General features: G+C 40.9%; 1 protein-coding gene across 2 annotated transcripts in view; it reads right to left on the minus strand.

Annotated features, from left to right (window-relative positions):
• ropn1l (rhophilin associated tail protein 1-like) overlaps positions 1-21454 on the minus strand; it is a 56809-nt gene that overhangs the window by 12203 nt on the left and 23152 nt on the right. The window lies entirely within an intron of this gene.

Below are 21454 nucleotides of genomic sequence, written 5' to 3' on the forward strand. Positions count from 1 at the left end.
GGAAAACTTCAAGTTCAAATGTTTGGCGGGTGTTTTGCTGGAAAACCCTTATTAGGTTTTTTATTACACCAGTTCAAAAAAGGCATTACACAAATTCTTCTTCATGCTGGCGACAATGTGGGTGCCATGAGGCAAACCATTTTCACATATTTTGGTCTTGTGTATCAGTGATCCCATTTTGGCAGGAGATTCATAAAGTTTTACAAAAAGTTTTTTATATGGATATTCCATTTAAATTTGAGTTTTTATATTTTGGTGCTTTACCAGTACAAAATGCTTCTATTAAAGATAAGTATCTTTTCCAGATCTTAAGTGCTGCCAGCAGGAAAGCTATTACTAGGAAGTGGTTGAAACCTGGAAAACCTAATGTGGATGACTGGATTAACATTGTATATGATATTTTTATAATGGAAAGGATAACTTTTGCTTTAAGATTGCAACAGGGAATATTTTTGAAAAGGTGGGAAAAATGGATGTTGTACATCATGCCCATACGGCCATCATTTGTTTAAAGCGGATCTTTGTATCCTACTTCCGTGTCCTATCTCATTTTCCTTGATTTCATACCACTCCAGAAGTAGTGATGAAATATTATAGAGGTATACCCCAAATGTTGGTTTTAGTTGTTTTTGTTTTTGTTTTTGTGTGTAGTTGAGTTTTGGATATGATCAAATGTCCAGTAAGTCATTACCCATCCTTGTAGTGCTTCCAATACCTGTGGTATGATTCAGTTTGGGATATGCAGTATTTGTTAACTACGGAGGGTTTAAGGTGAATGAGAATGTGTATCATTGCGGAATGTATGGAAGTGGAAAATCAAAAAAAAAAAAATTTATTTTAAAATTAAAAAAAAAAAAAAGTCAATGACAGATGCTGCAGAAACCTTCGAGTTCCTCCTGAAATAATAAACATTGTTCTCCAGTTTCCAAAGCTTCAATGCAAGCTAAAGATCAGCTGCATATGGAGAACAGTTAATGTATTAACTTTTTAAAAAACCAGAAAATGCTGTACAAAATAAACCTGGCAGGTCAGGAAGTAACTATACAGTGACATACTGCTTTAATGATTCAATTATATAAGTTTCAGGTGAAAAGTTATCAACTTGAAACATTAACTATGCTTCTCTAAAGCTGCTGCCTGATATGCTAGGATACAAGGACCGGATGTTGAATTAGTACTGTACGCATTTTGGAGGAAAAAGTACAAAACAAAAGCGACCTCCTTGTGATCTCTGTAGATATAGATTTATTGATTAAAATTACTTAAAATAATCAATAGTAGATGAAAGCCAACTCTCATTATCAATCCTTTTGACAATCTCTCTGCTGATTGAACTTACTTCTGTAGTAAATCTGAAACAGCAATTATGCATTTTGTGGGATGGGTGTGAGCAGGTACTGTATTCCACTATGTAGCACAGTCACATAAAAATGTGGTTGGATTAATGAAGAACTATGAATAGCAGCTGTTGGCTTAAATGTAATTGTCTGATTCTGAATCAGTCCTTTAATTAATTTTAACATATTCAGAAATGCAATTAACAGTTGAGAAATGCATATACTATATAAAGAAGTGTTCTCGTTTATGTAGGAAGAATTTTAGAACAGCAGCAGTTTACACAGAGCTGTCAAATTTTTAATGACTGAGCTAAATGTTTAAATATCAACCACTTTGGGCATGGAAGGTTCAGAAGGAACTCACCGATCTAATTCATTTACTGGGTGGATTAAAAATCAGAAGCCTGGAAATGCGATTCAATCTCACCAATCATTCTGGCACTGTGTGGCCAATTGTAATTTTGTACTATGATCGCGATATTATGGTGGCCTTACACTGCTTGCCACATGGAATCACATTGTTCACTTGCCAGTGTCTGCCACACGATCATAGAGTGATACAGTGTGGAAACAAGCCCTTCCGGCCCAACTTGCCCACACTGGCCAACATGTCCCAGCTACGCTCGTCCCACCTGCCTGCGTTTGGTCCATATCCCGCCAAACCTGTCCTATCCATGTACCTGCCTAACTGTTTCTTAAACATTGGGATAGTCCGAGCCTCAACTACCTCCTCTGGCAACTTGTTCCATACACCCAGCACCCTTTGTGTGAAATAGTTACACCTCAGATTCCTATTAAATCTTTCCCCCTTCACCTTAAACCTATGTCCTCTGGTCCTTGATTCACCTACTCTGGGCAAGAGACTCTGTGCATCTACCCGATCTATTCCTCTCAAGATTTTATAGACCTCTATAAGATCACCTCTCATTCTCCTGCGTTCCAGGGAATAGAGTCCTAGCCTACTCAACACCTCTGCCTACGGCTCAGACCCTATAGTCCTGGTAACATTTTCCTAAATCTTCTCTGTACCCTTTCCAGCTTGACAACATCTTTCCTATAATATGGTGCCCAGAACTGAACACAATACTCTAAATACGGTCTCACCAACATCAATGTTAGACTTCGCAAAATGCAACACCTTACATTTCTCTGTATTAAATTCCATCAACCATTCCTCAGCCCACCTGGCCAATCGATCAAGATTTCACAACCATCTTCACTATCTGCAATACCACCCACTTTTGTATCATCATCAAAAAGAAAGAGCAGAAATGGCTACAACCATCATGGAACATCGATTTGACACACATTCTGCCAAACTGTCCTGAAAAGATGAAGGTTCTTTCATGCAAAATGTGGATGTTATAGTCGTGGCCTGCAGCACAACTATGAGCAGGAGAAGAGGGCACAAAGTTAAGACACGGGGAGGACAGATGCCAGGAGAGTATCGCCCAACAGTCTTCAAGAAACAATGCCCCTATTACCACATGGCCATATATAAGGGTTTCTGAAGGCTAATATTCTCAAAATAATTCATTACTAAGATCCTCTGGCTATTGTGGGCTGATCTCCAATCACTGCAGTGACAAAGGGTGCAATGATTCAGCACTTAGCCTCTTGAGGATTTCACGCAATTGTGGTATACAAAATTTGAGACCTAGTGGGATTCTCTAATGAAATGTAAGATAATGATGATGAGCAGTGCAGTTACAGGATTTGACCAAATACTGGCTTCCTGATGGGTGTGGAAGCATCAGATTCAAGCATGTGTTGAGTACAACACTTTAACTTCGGTATTCACCTCCCCTCTCACACCAGTCACAATTGGCCCTGACCTTACTCTCTAATCCCTTCTAGAACTTCCCTTCCCATTTATTCGAGAGTCCTTTGCAATTTCTCCTGTATTCACTTCCCCTTTAACTCCATCTTCATATTCCCAATTTGTCAACCCTTCCCCCCCACTACTTAGTTTAAAGCCACACTTGTAGCACTAGCAAACCTGCCTGCCAGAATGTTGGTCCCCCTGTTGTTAAGGTGTAACTCGTCCCTTTTGTACAGGTCACCCCTACCCCAGAAGAGATCCCAGAGGTCTAGAAATTTAAATCCCTGCTCCCTGCACCAGCCCCTCAACCATACATTCATATCCCCGATCTCTCTGTTCCTGCCCTCACCAGCACGAGGTACAGGTAGCAGTCCAGAGACAACCACCTTCGACGTCCTACTTCTCAGTCCTTTTCAGAATGGCAGGCAGTGGCGAGTGGAGTGCCGCAAGGCTCGGTGTTGGGGCCGCAACTGTTTACTATATATATTAATGATTTGGAAGAGGGAATTAGAAGTAACACTAGCAAGTTTGCAGATGACACAAAGCTGGGCGGCAGTGTAAACTGTGAAGAGGATGTTAGGAGGTTGCAGGATGACCTGGACAGGTTGAGTGAGTGGGCAGATGCGTGGCAGATGTGTGGCAGATGCAGTATAATATAGATAAATGTGAGGTTATCCACTTTGGCGGCAGAAACAAGGAGGCAGATTATTATCTCAATGGAGTTAGGTTAGGTAAGGAGGAGGTGCAGCGAGACCTGGGTGTCCTTGTACACCAGTCACTGAAAGGTGGCGTGCAGGTACAACAGGCAGTGAAGAAAGCTAATGGAATCTTGGCCTTCATAACAAGAGGATTTCAGTATAGGAGTAAAGAGGTTCTTCTGCGGTTGTATAGGGCCCTGGTAAGACCACATCTGGAGTATTGTGTACAGTTTTGGTCTCCTAATTTGAGGAAGGACATCCTTGTAATTGAGGCAGTGCAGCGTAGGTTCACGAGATTAATCCCTGGGATGGCGGGACTGACATATGAGGAAAGATTGAAAAGACTAGGCTTGTATTCACTGGAGTTTAGAAGGATAAGAGGGGATCTTATAGAAACATATAAAATTATAAAAGGACTGGACAAGCTAGATGCAGGAAATATGTTCCCAATGTTGGGCGAGTCCAGAACAGGGGCCACAGTCTTAGAATAAAGGGGAGGCCATTTAAAACTGAGGTGAGAAGAAACTTTTTCACCCAGAGAGTTGTGAATTTGTGGAATTCTCTGCCACAGAGGGCAGTGGAAGCCAAATCACTGGATGGATTTAAGGGAGAGTTAGATAGAGCTCTAGGGTCTAGCGGAATCAAGGGATATGGGGAGAAGGCAGGCACGGGTTATTGATTGGGGACGATCAGCCATGATCACAATGAAAGGCGGTGCAGGTTCGAAGGGCCGAATGGCCTCCTTCTGCGTCTATTTTCTCTGTTTCTACGATATTGATGATCAGATCGATTGAAGAATGCGTCTATGATAGGAGTAATCTTATAAGGAGGCCAAGTGTAGATCATCCTTTCAAACTATGTGATGACATATTGAAAAGGTCACTGTCTCTATATTTACGTCCTTTTCTAGCCGTGTAGCTTAAACCTGCCTGAAAATCAGCTTCCCAATACTCCAAAGCCCAAAGACATGGATCAGTAATATTAGATAGGTGGGATAGACAAAATGAAGAGTCTCTGCATGTGGATATTTTAATTCAAAGTAAAAGCATACTGATGTGCAACAAACTGAAAAGGAAGATGAAAACCCAGAGGATTAAATTCACAAATAACCAACTAATCTAATTATCACACTGGCCTGCCAACATGTATAATCTTGCCTATTCAAAATGGTATGTCTCAAGTGAGTGTTATTTTGAACTTAATAAGATTTATTTTTACATATCTTTTCACAGGAAGTGAAACACAAAAAGCTGTGATTTTTAAGTAGTCCTCATTCACGTGAATCACTATGATTTAAATTAGATTTACACCATCCATTTTCATATAAAGTAATAGTTATCACGGTATTTTTGCTTTAGTTTGTCATAGCCGTGATTGCCAATGTTAAACTGTTTATTTGCCTATTTAGATTTCCACATCTGTTCACAACTTATGGCAACATACACAAAGACCTAAAACCAAACAATCTTCTGGCAGAGAATAATGGCAAAAGTTGTACTTCCATCATCATTTTTTTAAGGTTTTATGTTAAGTCATGCACCAAATTTATTTTATTTTGATGTGTAGTTAAACAGCATAATTTTCAACAAGTTTGGAAACCATAATCAGAGCACATGAACATCTCTGCAGAACAGGCTGAGGAGCTGATGAACAAGAACCAAGAACCAAAATTCCATAGAAAAGGGTTATTAATGGTGTGGTTTATGTATGCATTTCCATAAGGCATGAGATCATATGCAATTTATGAATCATCAAAAGAGGCGTGAGGGAATGGGGGCGCAAGGGAATGGGTGGGAGGGTGGAGGGGAGGGTGCTGCACCAATGCAGGAGTGGTTTGGGCCCAACGGGTGCACTTGGTCTAGTATACTACTAAAAAACCCGAGAAGTACAAATGCTAGATTTTTCGTCATTACATGAACTATATCTCTAAACTAAAAAACTAAACATATCTTATCTAATTTCTGGTAAAATCTTAAGAATGATTGTTAATAATTGCTTATCTCACATAGTTTTTGGACCCTTAATGAAATTTAAAACAACTTCATAATCTTCATAAACATAAACTTCATACATTTAAAAGTGTTGTTCTGCGTGGCCAAACAAACGTAACTCCCACATGAAGTCAACTCACATCAACCCTGACTGCAATTATACCACTTCATTTGCAATATGTAGAAACAAAATATGCTTCACACATATGCTAAATGTGAAGTTCTCCTGCCTTATACAAGATAACGAGGGAAGTAATTATTTTTCTATTGAGTGGATTAAGATTTAGTGTGCAGACTCCCTGTCGTTCGGTGATCTCCAGCGGAAAGAAAAATCTATGTCTTTAATGAGCTTATTCAGCAGTTGAAATGTTAAAGTAATTAAAAACAATCCCTCCCACAGTACTCTCTTGCTATTGCTCTATATTAGAAACACACACCCATGATTTAATTGTGTAATGATTGTTAAACTTAATTGTAGATTAGGCTTGACTGATCAGAGAAATGATCATTTTGGGTCCAATATGCAGGGCAATATTGGAAATGTGTGAATTCTCAGCTATGTTCAAAAGAGAGGCTATGCCCATGAAAGCAATGGGCATTTGACTCCATCATGTTTTCTGGACTCAGGCCTATTTATTTCTGTCAAACAATCACAAAAAATATATATTGTTATTACAGGGAGTCCATATCTTGGGACCAGGATGCTCAGTGGTGTTCCAGAGATCTAAAGAGTGACAACACACATCTCCAGATTCAGAGACAGTTTCTTCCCAGCTGTTATCAGGCAACTGAATCATCCCTCCACAACCAGAGAACAGTGCTGAACTACTATCTACCTCATCGGTGACCCTCGGACTATCCTTGATCAGATTTGCTGGGTTTACCTTGCACTAAACGTTATTCTCTTATCATGTATAAACATACACTATAATTGGCCCAATTGTAATCATGTATTGTCCTTCTTCAGACTGGATAGCACGCAACAAAAGCTTTTCACTGTGCCTTGGTACACATGACAATAAACTAAACTGAAATGAAGGCCAGCGGCAGCAGCAGCGGCAGGTGCTTTTGCTGCAAATAATTGCAGGCAAAACAGGAACATGGATCGAGGGTCAAGCATACTGTATTCTCTACGGTTTGCTGATGTTTCAGGATGCTGCAAAAATGATTTTCTTTTGTACCATCCACATGAACCTTACAAGCATTGATGTAAAGAGAAACCTTGGAGTACAAGTTCATAGCTCCTTGAAAATGGCAACACAGGTGGACAGGATATTGAAGGTGGACAGGATATTGAAGGTGGCTAATGCCACCTTGCTTGCCTTCATAGGCATGGGTATTGAGTATAAGAGTTGGGACATCATGCTGCAGCTGGACGAGACAAAGGCCACACTTGTAAGAGTGCAGTTCTGGTCACCACCCTATAGAAAGGATGTGGTAGGGCTAGAAAGATTACAGAAACATAGAAAATAGGTGCAGGTGTAGGCCATTGGGCCCCTTGAGCCAGCACCACCATTCAATATGATCATGGCTGATCATCCAAAATCAATACGTCATTCCTGCTTTTTCCCCCATATCCCTTGATTCCGTTAGCCCAAAGATCTATATCTAATTCTCTCTTGGAAACATCCAGTGAATTGGCCTCCACTGCCTTCTGTGGCAGATAATTCTGCAGATTCACTGGGTGAAAGCGTTTCTCCTCATCTGTCCTAAATGGCCTACTCCTTTTCATCAGAAAAATTTCACCAGAAAGTTGCTTGGAATGAGGGAATTGTTACAAGATTGTACTTTAGACATTACTTTAGAGATAGAGCGTGGAAATAGGCTCTTCGGCCCACCGAGTCCATGCCAACCACTGATCACTATCCTACACATTCGGGAAAATTTACAGAAACCGATTAACCTACAAACTTACATGTCTTTGGAGTGGGGGAGGAAACCAGAGCACCCAGAGAAAACCCACGCGGTCACAGGGAGAATGTATAGCAGCACCTGTAGTCAGAATCAAACTTGGGTCTCTGGCGGTGGAAGGCATCAACTTTACTGCTGCACCACCATGCAGCCCTGGGATAGGCTGACATTTACTCACCGAAGTATGAAAAGGAGATTTGAAAGGCAATTTTTCACAAAGAGGGCGATGGGTATATGCCATAAGCTGCCAGGGGAGGTGGCAGAGATGGGTATATTTACAGGGTTTAAAAAATACCTTGTCTATAGGCATCATGGTTGGCATTGTCAAATTGGACTGAAAACCATTGCATGACTTTCTAGAATAATTATTGTAAAAATCCAATAAGCCTAACAACGGCCAATTTTTGGAAGGAACTGCAAATGCTGGTTTACACTGACGATAAACACAAAATGCTGGAGTGACTCAGCAGGATAGGCAGCATCTCTGGAGAGAAGGAAATGGTGATGTTTCGGGTCAAGACCCTTCTTCAGTCTGAACAGGGGTCTTGAACCAAAATGTCACAATTTCCTTCTCTTCAGAGATGCTGCCTGTCCTGCTGAGTCACTCCAGCATTTTGTGTCTATCCTCAATGTATAATGTTTGTCACCTTTTACAATAAGAGTGTCAAACAGGTCTGAAATAGCAACACTATATATGGAAGCAGGAAGGTAAAGAGCTTCAGTGAAGCTAATTCTACATCTCTAATCTTAGAGTTAAGAACCAAACTTTAGATACGATTTCAGCTGGTTAACTGTGGAGATGTTTGCTGAGAAAAAGCAAATTCAATCAAGAATTACATGTGGTTATCACGGGCACAGCCTTCTCACGATCTTCAGTAACAACTGATGGATGTATGGAACAAGCTGCCAGGGGAGGTAGTTGAGGCAGGGACTATCTAACATTTAAGAAACAGTTAAGACAGGTATATGGATAGGGCAGGTTTGGAGGGATATGGACCATATGCGAGCAGGTGGGACTAGTGTAGCTGGGATATGTTGGCCAGTGTGGGCAAGTTGGGCCGAAGGGCCTATTTCCACACTGTATCACTCTAACTTAGTATGCAATAGATTCACAATTCGTAATTTCATAAGTTCTAGGAGAACAATTAAGCCATTTGCCCCACCACGTTAGGGGCAGCGGTAGAGTTTCTGCCTTGCAGTGTCAGAGACCCAGGTTCGATCCTGACCATCGGTGGTACTGTCTGCACAGAGTTTGTATGTTCTCCTCGTGATCGGGTGGTTTTCTCCGGCTTCTCCGGTTTCCTCCCACACTTCAAAGACATACAGGTTGTAGGTTAATTGGCTTTGGTAAAATTGTCCCTAGTGTGTGTAGGATAGTGTTAGTGTGCGGGGATCACTGGTCGGCATGGACTCGGTAGGCCAAAGGGCCTGTTTCCACCCTGTATCTCTAAACTAAACTAATCTAAAAGTCCACTCTGCCATTCAATCATGGCTAATCTATCTTTGTCTCTCAACCCCTATTCTCCTGGGTTCTCCCCATAACCCCCGACATCCTTTACGTCTGTCAGAGCAAGGTCACAACATGACTGTTAGCTTAACTGGGTATTTTTTTCTCAATTTTACCTCAAGTGAACTGTGGGAAAATGTTTATCATACTACTGTTATAAGTGATACAGCCTTGTTAAAACCTTTGTCGCTCTGTACCTTGCAAACAAACCTGAATCCAAGTTTAAAATGTGTTCTAACAGTGTAGTATTCATCTGCATCACAACATTAAAGGACATTTACACAAAATCATCCTGAGTTATCGTGTAGAGACTTCGATATAGGCCAAGTTGTGGGACAGAGGAATGAATAGCATTTTCAGAAGTACATAAGTGATAGGAGCAGAATTCGGCCATTCGGCCCATCAAATTACTCCGCCATTCAGTCATGGCTGATCTATCTTTCCCTCTAACCCCATTCATAAGATCAAGTATTTTGAATCAACAAGTTGGTCAGATGCCACTCGAATCCAGAACATACAACATAGATCAATATTTCTTTAAAAAAGAGAGTGACATACATTACATTGCCTGAGAAAAATATTCTAGTTTCCGGTCAAATGATTTTTGACTGATACTTCTGAGCAAATACAAGTAAATATGAGTGCAAATTAATGGTCTGGTCTCTCAAGATGCAAAACTCAATGCTACTAATATTAAGCTTTCAAATAGAGGGTTGTTTCAACAAAGCTGCATGAGGAAATAATCATTAATGATTACAGATTTGTAAACTGACATTTTAAGAGGATCAAATTGCAGACCTTCAGCCTCCTGCTATTGATCTAGAGCTAGAGTTAAAAGGACACTGCTCTGACAGTATTATTAAACTCATGGTGTAGAACTGCTTGTTTACCAATACTTATGCAGAATAATGAATCATTCAGTGCTTATAGGTTTCCCTCTCCACCATAAAGTTGAATAGGTCATTAAACTAAATGTCTCAACATTTACAGGCAATAAATAAATAGGTGAAATGTGATGAGAAAAAGGAATGTATTACAATCGATATTGACAGAGAAAATGCTCCAGTAATTGGGGCCCACAGGGGGCCAGCAGTAGAGCTGCTGCCTTACAGCGCCAGCGACCCGGGCTCAATCCCGACTACGGGTGCTGTCTGTACGTTCTCTCCGTGACTTGCGGGGGTTTTCTCCGGGTGCTCCGGTTTCCTCCCACATTCCAAAAACTTACAGGTATAGACAATAGACAATAGGTGCAGGAGGAGGCCATTCGGCCCTCCGAGCCAGCACCGCCATTCAATGTGATCATGGCTGATCATTCTCAATCAGTACCCCGTTCCTGCCTTCTCCCCATACCCCCTGACTCTGCTATCCTTAGGAGCTATGTAGGTAAATTGGCTTTGGTACAAGTGTAAATTGTCCCTAATATGTGTAGGATAGTGTTAGTGTGCGGGGATCACTGGTCGGTGTGGACTCGGTGGACTGTATCTCTAAACTAAACTAAAACAAAACTAAATTAAGGGGATTAAAAGCCAATAAATCCTCTGCAGCTGATGACATACATTGAACAATTCTAAAAGGGATGACTATAGAGATAGAACAGAGAACATTTTATAGAACATAAAATGATGCCAACACCAACTCTATCTGGCTGCACCTAATTTATATCCCTCCATTTCCTGCACATTTCCTGGGCGGCACGGTAGCGCAGCGGTAGAGTTGCTGCTTTACAGCGAATGCAGCGCCGGAGACTCAGGTTCGATCCTGACTACGGGTGCTGCACTGTAAGGAGTTTGTACGTTCTCCCCGTGACCTGCGTGGGTTTTCTCCGAGATCTTCGGTTTCCTCCCACACTCCAAAGACGTACAGGTATGTAGGTTAATTGGCTGGGTAAATGTAAAAATTGTCCCTAGTGGGTGTAGGATAGTGTTGGTGTGCGGGGATCGCTGGGCGGCGCGGACTTGGTGGGCCGAAAAGGCCTGTTTCCGGCTGTATATATATGATGATATGATATGATATCCATGTGCCTATCTGAAAGTCTCTAAAATGCCACTTTTGTATCTGCCTCAACCACCACCACCAGTGGTGCGGTCCAGGCACTCACCACCCTCTGTGTGCAAAAAAAATGCCCCATACATCTCCTTTAACCTTTGTCCGTCTCATCTTAAAGCTATGCCCTCTAGTATTTTATTTTTCCAAAAGACACAAAATGCTGGACTCAGTGTATCAGACAGCATCTCTGGAGAACATGGATAGGTGACGTTTTGGGTCGTGACCCTTCTTCTGACTGATTGGAGGGGGGGCATGAAATAATGCTGGAAAAGAGGAGGGGCAGGGGAGAGCATGGCCAGTACTATGTGAACACAGGCAAGGGTTTAAAAAAAAAAACTTTTTTGGGCTTACACCTGTCTTTTTATCCCTGGCCTCTATCCAACAATCTGCCTGTCAAAAAAAAGCTTGCTTGTATTCATCAATAAAAGCCTGTTAATTTGGTGATGTAACGGGCCACGATTTATTTTGCTCGAGTGCTTTTCCACCGCAAAACTCAATAACAGATGAAATACAAGGCATTATGAACAAGAGGATAACCGTTACAACATCAAAGGTCTTCCCTTTGTAAGCACTGTAATTTGGGAGGTTTGTGGATGCATCATAGAGATGAAGCATCAGATGTTGGGAATCTGGATGTTTTGGTAATATCATCATGGAGCGGAGTGGAAGAGTGACTGACAGCTCCTTTGGTTGGGGTGAAGTTTAAGCGGAGGATTCCTTGTTGGGGGGGGGGGGGGTTCTTGGCTAAGATGTTTTGCTGCACTAATGCAGAAATCAATTGAGACCACATTCAGAGATTTGTACACAATTTGGGGCTACTCACCTAAGGAAGCGTTTTACTTATCTCAGCAATAGTGCAGGTTTTGAGGATTCCCAAGATACAGTGCCCTCCATAATGTTTGGGACAAAGACCCATCATTTATTTATTAGCCTCTGTACTCCACAATTTGAGATTTATAATAGAAAAAATCACATGTGGTTAAAGTGCACATTGTCAGATTTTATTAAAGGATATTTTTATACATTTTGGTTTCACCATGTAGAAATTACACCTGTGTTTATACATAGTCCCCCCCCCCATTTCAGGGAACCATAATGTTTGGGACACATGGCTTCACAGGCATTTGTAATTGCTCAGATGTGTTTAATTGCCTCCTTAATGCAGATACAAGAGAGCTCTCGGCACCCAGTCTTTCCTCCAGTCTTTCCACCACCTTTGGAAACTTTTATTGCTGTTTATCAACATGAGGACCAAAGTTGTGCCAATGAAAGTCAAAGAAGCCATTATGAGACTGAGAAACACGAATAAAACTGTTAGAGACATCAACCAAAATCAGCTTACCAAAATCAACTGTTTAGAACATCATTAAGAAGAAAGAGAGCACTGGTGAGCTTACTAATCGCAAAGGGACTGGCAGGCCAAGGAAGACCTCCACAGTTGATGACAGAAGAATTCTCTCTATAATAAAGAAAAACCCCCAAACACCTGTCTGACGGATCAGAAACACTCTTCAGGAGTCAGGTGTGGATTTGTCAATGACCACTGTCCACAGAGGACTTCATGAACAGAAATACAGAGGCTACACTGCAAGATGCAAACAACTGGTTAGGATGGCCAAGAACCAATAACAAATAGGATGGCCAGGTTACAGTTTGCCAAGAAGTACTTAAAAGAGCAACCACAGTTCTGGAAAAAGGTCTTGTGGACAGATGAAACGAAGATTAACTTATATCAGAGTGATGGCATGAGCAAAGTATGGAGGAGAGAAGGAACGGCCCAAGATCCAAAGCATACCACCTCATCTGTGAAACACAGTGGTGGGGGTGCTATGGCCTGGGCATGTATGACTGCTGAAGGTACTGGCTCACTTATCTTCATTGATGATACAACTGCTGATGGTGGTAGCATAATGAATTCTGAAATGTATAGACCCATCCTATCTGCTCAAGTTCAAACAAATGCCTCAAAACTCATTGGCCGGCGGTTCATTCTACAGCAAGACAATGATCCGAAACATACTGCTAAAGCAACAAATGAGTTTTTCAAAGCTAAAAAATGGTCAATTCTTGAGTTGCCAAGTCAATCACCCGATCTGAACCCAATTGAGCATGCCTTTTATATGCTGAAGAGAAAACTGATGGGGACTAACCCCCAAAGCAAGCAAAAGCTAAAGATGGCTGCAATACAGGCCTGGCAGAGCATCAACAGAGAAGTCACCCAGCACTGGTGATGTTCATGAATCGCAGACTTCAAGCAGTCATTGCATGCAAAGGATATGCAACAAAATACTAAACATGACTACTTTCATTTCCATGACATTGCTGTGCTCCAAGCATTATGGTGCCCTGAAATGGGGGAACTATGTATAAACACTGCTGTAATTTCTACATGGTGAAACCAAAATGTACAAAAATGGCCTTTATTAAAATCTGACAATGTGCACTAAAATTAACCACATGTGATTTTTTTCTAATATAAATCTCAAATTGTGGAGTACAGAGGCAAATAAATAAATGTTTAATCTTTATCCCAAACATTATGGAGGGCATAATTTAGTATTTTGTTGCATATGGAGGGCACTGTAAGCTTAGTCTATAGGCAAGATAGATAAATGCTGGAGAAACTCAGTGGGTCAAATGCTCTCTGGAGGAAAGGAGTAGGTGACGTTTCGCGTCGCAACCCTTCTTCAGACTGTCCTTAATGTCTATCTTTGGTATAAACCAGCATTGGCAGTTCCTTCCTGCAAAATTAGTCTGTACTCATGTCATTTACAAGAAAGAGAGGTTATTTTGTTGAAACATACAAAACTACCCAAATGAGAGTGTCTTTTCCTCTATATTTCATCAAAATCCTTTATAATTTGGGAAACTTTAGTTAAACATATCTTCTTTGCTGCATGCTTTTAAACATAATTTTTGGTGTATAAGTAACCTGTGATCTTCCATAGAAATTTCAATTCAAAGATGAAGTGAATGAAGAGAATTGGGAAATGCTGTCAGCTCCACTTAGCATCTCCCTTTTTAGCTTTGTAATGGAGTAATTACCTGCTTTGGCCAAGAGGGCATGAATAGCAATAAAAAGAGCTAAGTCCATTATCATAACCATTAATACGATGCTGGAACCAATAACAATGATTTGTGTGCATCATCAAAAACAAAGAAATTAAATAATTTTAAATAAAGGTGGTTCTTTGCAAAATCTTGCTTCAATCTCATTTTGATTTGCGCAATGCTATTTTTGCATTTAGGTAAGCAGCAAGGATTAGCAAATAGCGTAAGAGCAATGGCCACATTCAGCTCAGTCCAAATTAAGCTAAGCTGATCAGATGTAAATCAGTGCTCACCCAGTACAAGCACTATTCTGGTCACTAGCAAATTGAAGCCTTTGTTTATTCCAATGGAAGATTGGTTCTCCATCTCATAGTAAAATAGAAACAATCTCAATGCTTCCTCCCTTTGGAGACTTTGCCTGCAAACTTAATTACATAATGCTGCCCACTCAGTGCCTCAAAAAGGAGGCCAGCATCACCAGAGACCTACACCATCCTGGCCACAAACTCATTTCACCCCTGCCATAGGGAAGAAGGTACAGGAGCCTGAAAACTATAACGTCCAGCAGTAACAGCTTCTTCCCTGCAGCCATTAGGCTATTAAACACTACAAACTCAAATAAGCTCTGAACTACATAGGCTATTATTGCACTATTGTTGTTTGTTTGTTTGTTGTGTGTACGAATGCATGTGTGTGGGTGCATATATACACACACACTGAACTTTTCATCTCATTTATTATATTGTTTACAGTGTACTATGTTCATATGTTCTGTTGTGCTGCTACAAGTAAGAATTTCATTGTTCTATCTGGGTCATATGAGAATAAAACACATTCTCTCTCTCCCCCTACTACGAACAGGGGCTCAGTCATACAATACAGTAAAATTGCACATTCATCTAAAATAATTATTTATTTACTACTTGGACACATTGATGAGAGATTTGCAAATGAACAATGAAACTATATCCAAACTATGTCCCAGATAAGTATCTTTTCGATGTGCTTCAGACTCATTCTATGATCAGGAACCGTGACGTGACCCTTTTCTGAGATATCAGATGATTGAGATTTGACTTTAGACGTTACTTTAGACTTTAGAGATGCAGCACATAAACAGACCCTTCGGCCCACCAAGTCCGCGCCGAACAGTGATCACCCCGTGCACAAACGCTATCCTACACACTAGGAACAATTTACAATTTTACCGAAGCCAATTAACCTACAAACCTGTACATCTTTGAAGTGTGGGCGGAAACTAGAGCACCCAGAGAAAGCCCACGTGATCATAATGAGAATGTACAAACTCCATACAGATAGCACCCGTAGTCAGGATTGAACCCGGGTTCTTGGCACTGTAAAGGGTCTGTCCCACTTAGGTGATTTTAAGGCGACTGCCGGCGACTAGGCTGTCACCGACAGTTCCCCGGGGTGTCGCGGGCATGATCGTGAGGAGTCTTCCAAAGATCATAGTGGATCGTAGTGGATCTCGTCGCGTCGCCGAGAAATCAAACGGTTTGAAATCTCTCGGCGACAGCTGGCTTGTCGCCAAGCATCGTAGCTTATTGCGGTCGCTGTCGCATGCTGTCCCCAGGTTTGATAGGTTCTCTTAAGATACATTTAGAAGCACATAATATTAAAATAAGTAAAGTCATTTCAAAATACCATAAAATGCTTGTTTTTAACCAATTTATTTACTGTCAGGACATTTGACAGGTAGATTGGAGGCGACAGTTTGACGGTCAGGTAAGCGTGGGAATTTTCGCAATGTTTTTGGCCTCAGCCATTACATTTAAAGTGGGCTCCAAATCCAGATATTCAACCCAGAAACCAGATATGCATCTCCCTTACATTTTCAAAGAATGCCCACACACTTTTCACAAAAATCCACGGAACCACTTTTTAAATTATTTTTTTAAATACAGCTATTAGTAAACTGGAAGTAAATCCAGTTTATTCCTTGTTACAGTGAAGCTTGGTTTTTAAGTAACCTATACAAGGTGTTATAGTTCAAAACTCTCAAGTACTTACCGACTTGTCAGTGATTTCAGCGAAAACCAGGACGCCGGAGAAGCATTGACAGCGTGGGAATTTTTGCGATGTTTCAGAAGACTCTGTAATCTCGACCCGACTCGGCATTGTCGTGGTCATTGTCGTCGGGTAAAAGAAAAGTTTGGCGATCTGCTACGACTTTGACAGTCGCCGGCAGTCGCCAAAAAGATCACCTAAGTGGGACAGGCCCTTAAGGCAGCAGCTCTGCCACTGTGCTGCCCCGAGGGGTGCTTAGATTCAATGTAACTTTCTATATTTGAGGAGACACTTCTCAGCAGTGAGATGTCCAACAATGTGCTAGCAGCTAGAGGAGACATTCTCACCAGGTCATGGGTATGTCTGACCTGACTGGACAAAATAGAGTTGTAGTATCTGGGAAAGCACTGAACATGTCAAATCTCTACAATAGAAACATATGGAAGCCATGTAATCAGCATCGGCCTCACCTAACAATGCCCCTCCCAGATGAACTCAATGCATACTACGTCTCCTTTGAACAGAATGTCAGTGGTGGAATGCCATCTGCCCCACCAGTGTCAGGAGCGCTTGTACCAACGATTACCATGGCAGACGTAGTATGCCTTCTTGAGAGCGAATATGCAGAAAGCAACTGGCCCAGATGGTGTCCCTGGCCACGTCCTCAGGACCTGTGTGGATCAGCTGGCAGAGGTCTTCAAAGACATCTTTAACCTCTCACTACTCCATTCTGAGTTCCCCGCCTGCTTCAAAAAGACCACTATCAAGGAAAAGTAAAGTAACATGCCTCATTGACTACCATCCAGTGACGCTGACAACCACCATCATGAAGTGCTTCGAGAGACTTGTGATGACAAACTTAACTCCAGCCTCCTCGCCAGTCTTGATCCACTTCAGTCCGCTGACCGTCGCAACAGGTCCACACAGACACGATCCCTATGGCCTTACACTCACCTCTGGAACACGCATCTCTGGATTTTCTGGGTGGCGCCGTACAATGGCAGCCTCGTCAACAGTCTGTCTTTTCTTCTTTTGTTGTTTTTATTCTACTTTTAAATGTATATTTTAGTGTATCTTTAGTTTTGTATTATGTGGGGGATTGGGGATTGTTTATCTCTTTCCTTGACGGAGATACCACTTTTTCCGTATCGTATCTCTGTCCGCACTGCGGTCTAACATCATGGAGCTGGCAGTGCCTTTGCTGAGGATCGACTTCGGGAGCTCCAACTGTGGGAGCGTGCGGACTTAACATCGTGGAGCTTGCAATCCCTTTGTCAGGGATCAACTTTGGGAGCTCCAACCGCAGGAGATTTGACCGCCCCGATCGCAGGAGCCTCGATTGCCCCGACGCGGGAGCTTCGATCGCTGGCTGCGGGTGACTGTGGATGGTTCGACTGCCCGGACCACGGAGAAAAGGAGGGAAGAAAATATTACGTTATTGCCTTCCATCACAGTGCGCTGTGATGGATGTTAATGTTCATTTTTATGTAGATGTGTGTCTTGTTTTTTTTTGGTATGACTGTATGGCAAATCAAATTCCTTGTATGTTTTTACATACTTGGCTAATAAATTAATTACAACAACTACAACACCTATAACAGGGACTCCTACGTTAGGCTCCTATTTATCGTCTATAGCTCTGTCCTCAACACCATAATTGCATCCAAACTCATCTCCAAACACCTGGACTGATGAGTCAGCTCCCCCCGCCACCGGATCAACTTTCTGACCCACAGACCTCAATCTGTGACAACACCTCCTCCACAAACATTCTCAATACTGGTGTCCCACAAGAATGCGTTCTCAGTCCCCTACTGTACTCCCTCACAGCTGTACAGCCAAATTCAGCTCTTGTTCCATCTACGTGTTTGGAGACAACACCACTGTGGTGGGCCGAATCATGATCAATGACGAGACAGAGTAGAGGAGGAGATAAAGAATCTAATGACAAGGTGTCAGGACAATAACCTCTCCCTCAATGTCAGCAAGTCAACCGAGCTCCGGAAAGCATGGTGAGGTAAATACCCCTAACAGCATCAATGAAAATGGTCAAGAGCTACAAGTTCCTTGGTGGTCTGTCGTGAACCAACCAAATTGATACAACAACCAGGAAGGCACACCAATGCTTCTACTTTCTGAAGACTGAGGAAATTTGGCATGTCTATTGTTTTTGAGTTTGATATGATTGTATTTACGTATGGTATATTTGATCTGTTTGGACAGCAAGCAAAACAAAGCTTTTCACTATACACGTGTCAATAATAAACCTAATCCATGGGATAGAATTCTTCAATCACCTCAGAGATGGAGTGGAAGCAAGTCATCCTTAATCCAGAGGAATACTGAAGAATATCCAAAATTATTTTGGTATTTGAGAAAATGCAGGAAAGATTTGCAAAGATGTTGTGAGAAATGCGAAGATGCAAATATTAAGGAAGAATAAACAGGCTGGAGTCCTTACTTGTAGAAAAGAGATGACTTAGTGAAGATGACCAAATTACGAAGAAGTTTGATGGAATGGAAATATATTTAATGGAAATATATAACTAGTAATATATCTTAATAAACATTTGAACAGGATGTGATAGCTGCTGCATAGTGTGGGTTGAAGTAATCAGAATTAATCATTTTAACTATGGGCTTGTCTCTGTGTGTGCAGGAGAGCATATGAATATAATTACATTTTGGTACCACTATGAAACATGATATATGTCTTCTGATTAACACCTTTCTTTGACTTCCTGAGCATCCGTGATACAGCCATGTTGTAGGTGCTTTTAAATTCAACTAGACTATTAAAATTGTTTGTTTTGGGTCATTGATATCCAATTAGCATATCCCATGCTATGACAAGGATAAAATACAAAGTAAGAAATCAGCAGCTGTCACACTATGGGTTATTAGCTGCTTTCAATGTATTGACGCCATCATGAATTAAAAATAATTTAGATGACATAGATCAATCTAATCAGACCACATCTAACAAGTTATAAAAATATGTTTTAAGAACAGAAGAGGAGACAGTTACATTATCTATTCAAGACATTAATGACTTATTTTCTAGATCAATTCTAGTTCCCCATCTTGTTTTCTTCTCCTGAGAACTTAGTGGGTGATAATCCTAAAAAAATAATAATCTTGGTACAAAATGGCTAATACTTTGTCCTGCAATTGTATCTTCTAGTCAGGGAAAGTTATCCATTTTGACAAGTTCTCTAAGAATTTTAAATATCTCAAAGAGGTGACTGAAGGTTCAGAAAATATAGACCCATCACCTGTACTCTCCAATGACCATTCAATGCAATTGTTCCACAGCTAGTAAATCAATTGTTAGGTAAGACCAGGTGTTGTCTAAACAAATCCCTTGTCAATTGCAGCAAAAGTTTTACTTATTTTTATATCATATCCTTTTTGCAATAACATATGCCACTCTGAAAACTTGCAGTATCTGTATTTTCTGTGAATCATGCACAAGTAATATATTTTACCATTACCTGCCAATTTATTATTTTCTCACTATTTTAAATAAGTATGGTTTTAGAAGTATTCCATCATTTAAGTACTGTAGGTGCAGGGAATCTGCTTTCCCATGCTTGGCTCCATCTTTTTGTTACTCGTATGCTTATCGATATGATGGTATGATGTTTCATGAATGTTAAATGTACTTTGAGCAGACATGGGATCAAAAGTTTCAATATTCGCTGAGCATATAATATGACAAAGATAAGGTCATAAGTGATAGGAGCAGAATTAGGTCGTTCGGCCCATCAGGTCTACTCCCCCATTCAATCATGGCTGATCTATCCCTCCCTCCTAACCCCATTATCCTGCCTTCTCCCCATAACTCCTGACACCTCTACTAATCAAGAATCTATCTATCTCTGCCATATAAATATCCATTGACGGCCTCCAAAGCCTTCTGCGGCAAAGAATTCCACAGATTCACCACCCTCTGACTAAAGAAATTCCTCCTCATCTCCTTCCGAAAGGAACGTCTTTTAATTCTGAGGCTATCGCCTCTAGTCCTAGACTCTCCCACTAGGGGAAACATCCTCTCCACATCCATTCTACCTAAACCCTTCACTATTCGGTACATTTCAATGAGGTCCCCCTCATTCTTGTAAACTCTCGCGAGTACAGGCCCAGTGCCGTCAAACGCTCATCATATGTTAGATCAGGTTTACTGATCAATTTTACAATGCAAATCAATCTGTCGTCCTGGAAAAAAACCTGTGCAATGATATTGAATTTTGAAGCCTTTAAGTCTTACCCGAATCAATGTTAAATATGTACACCCAATCAATAAAGCAAATAAACCTTTTCACCACACAGGCAAAGCAATGGGACACAAGTCAGCGGTGGAATTGGTCTAACTGAAATATGTGCTGCTCAAGCTACAGCTGGAATATTATTTACATTTCTGGTCAAGAATAAACAGATTTTTGAATGCTAGAGCATTGCAGAGAACAGTGGCGAGTCTTTGTGAGAATAAAGCTTTGGAGAAATGGTCAAAACTATTTAATTGATGTCAGGAAACTCTACCTCAAATAAAGAATAATTAATAAATAGAATAAACTACTGGACAGAATATTTAAAATTCAAATGGCACAGTCCACTCTCCTAGTCTCCCAGCTTACATTAATCGTAAATCATATTAAACAACCAGTTAGGTGTTCTGCAACGATATTTGCAGGGTGAAAAAATGCCATGAATAGTGATTACTGTATATTTAAAACCATGTATACTCATAGATACAAATGCATATACCATTCTCTATCAGCGCCAAAGGTGGCTGCTATTTGTATACATTGTGTATGCAAGCAAAGAATCTCACTGTGCCTAGTCACATGTGACAATAACGTATTGCTATTCCTATTCCTAATATGATCTAATGGTAACATTACCCTCAAAGCTTTAAGGCTCTCAAAAACATAAACTTCTGCAAAATGTACTTTTGTAAAATGTTACCTTATTTTGTTTTTAAAAAGCTCTATACTGCAACTATTTTTGTTTTGCTATTTTTATCCCCCCCGTCCTTCTGTACATATACTTGTGTTTACCAC

Source organism: Rhinoraja longicauda, chromosome 2 (genome assembly GCF_053455715.1).
Source record: "Rhinoraja longicauda isolate Sanriku21f chromosome 2, sRhiLon1.1, whole genome shotgun sequence".
Classification (NCBI taxonomy): domain Eukaryota; kingdom Metazoa; phylum Chordata; class Chondrichthyes; order Rajiformes; family Arhynchobatidae; genus Rhinoraja; species Rhinoraja longicauda.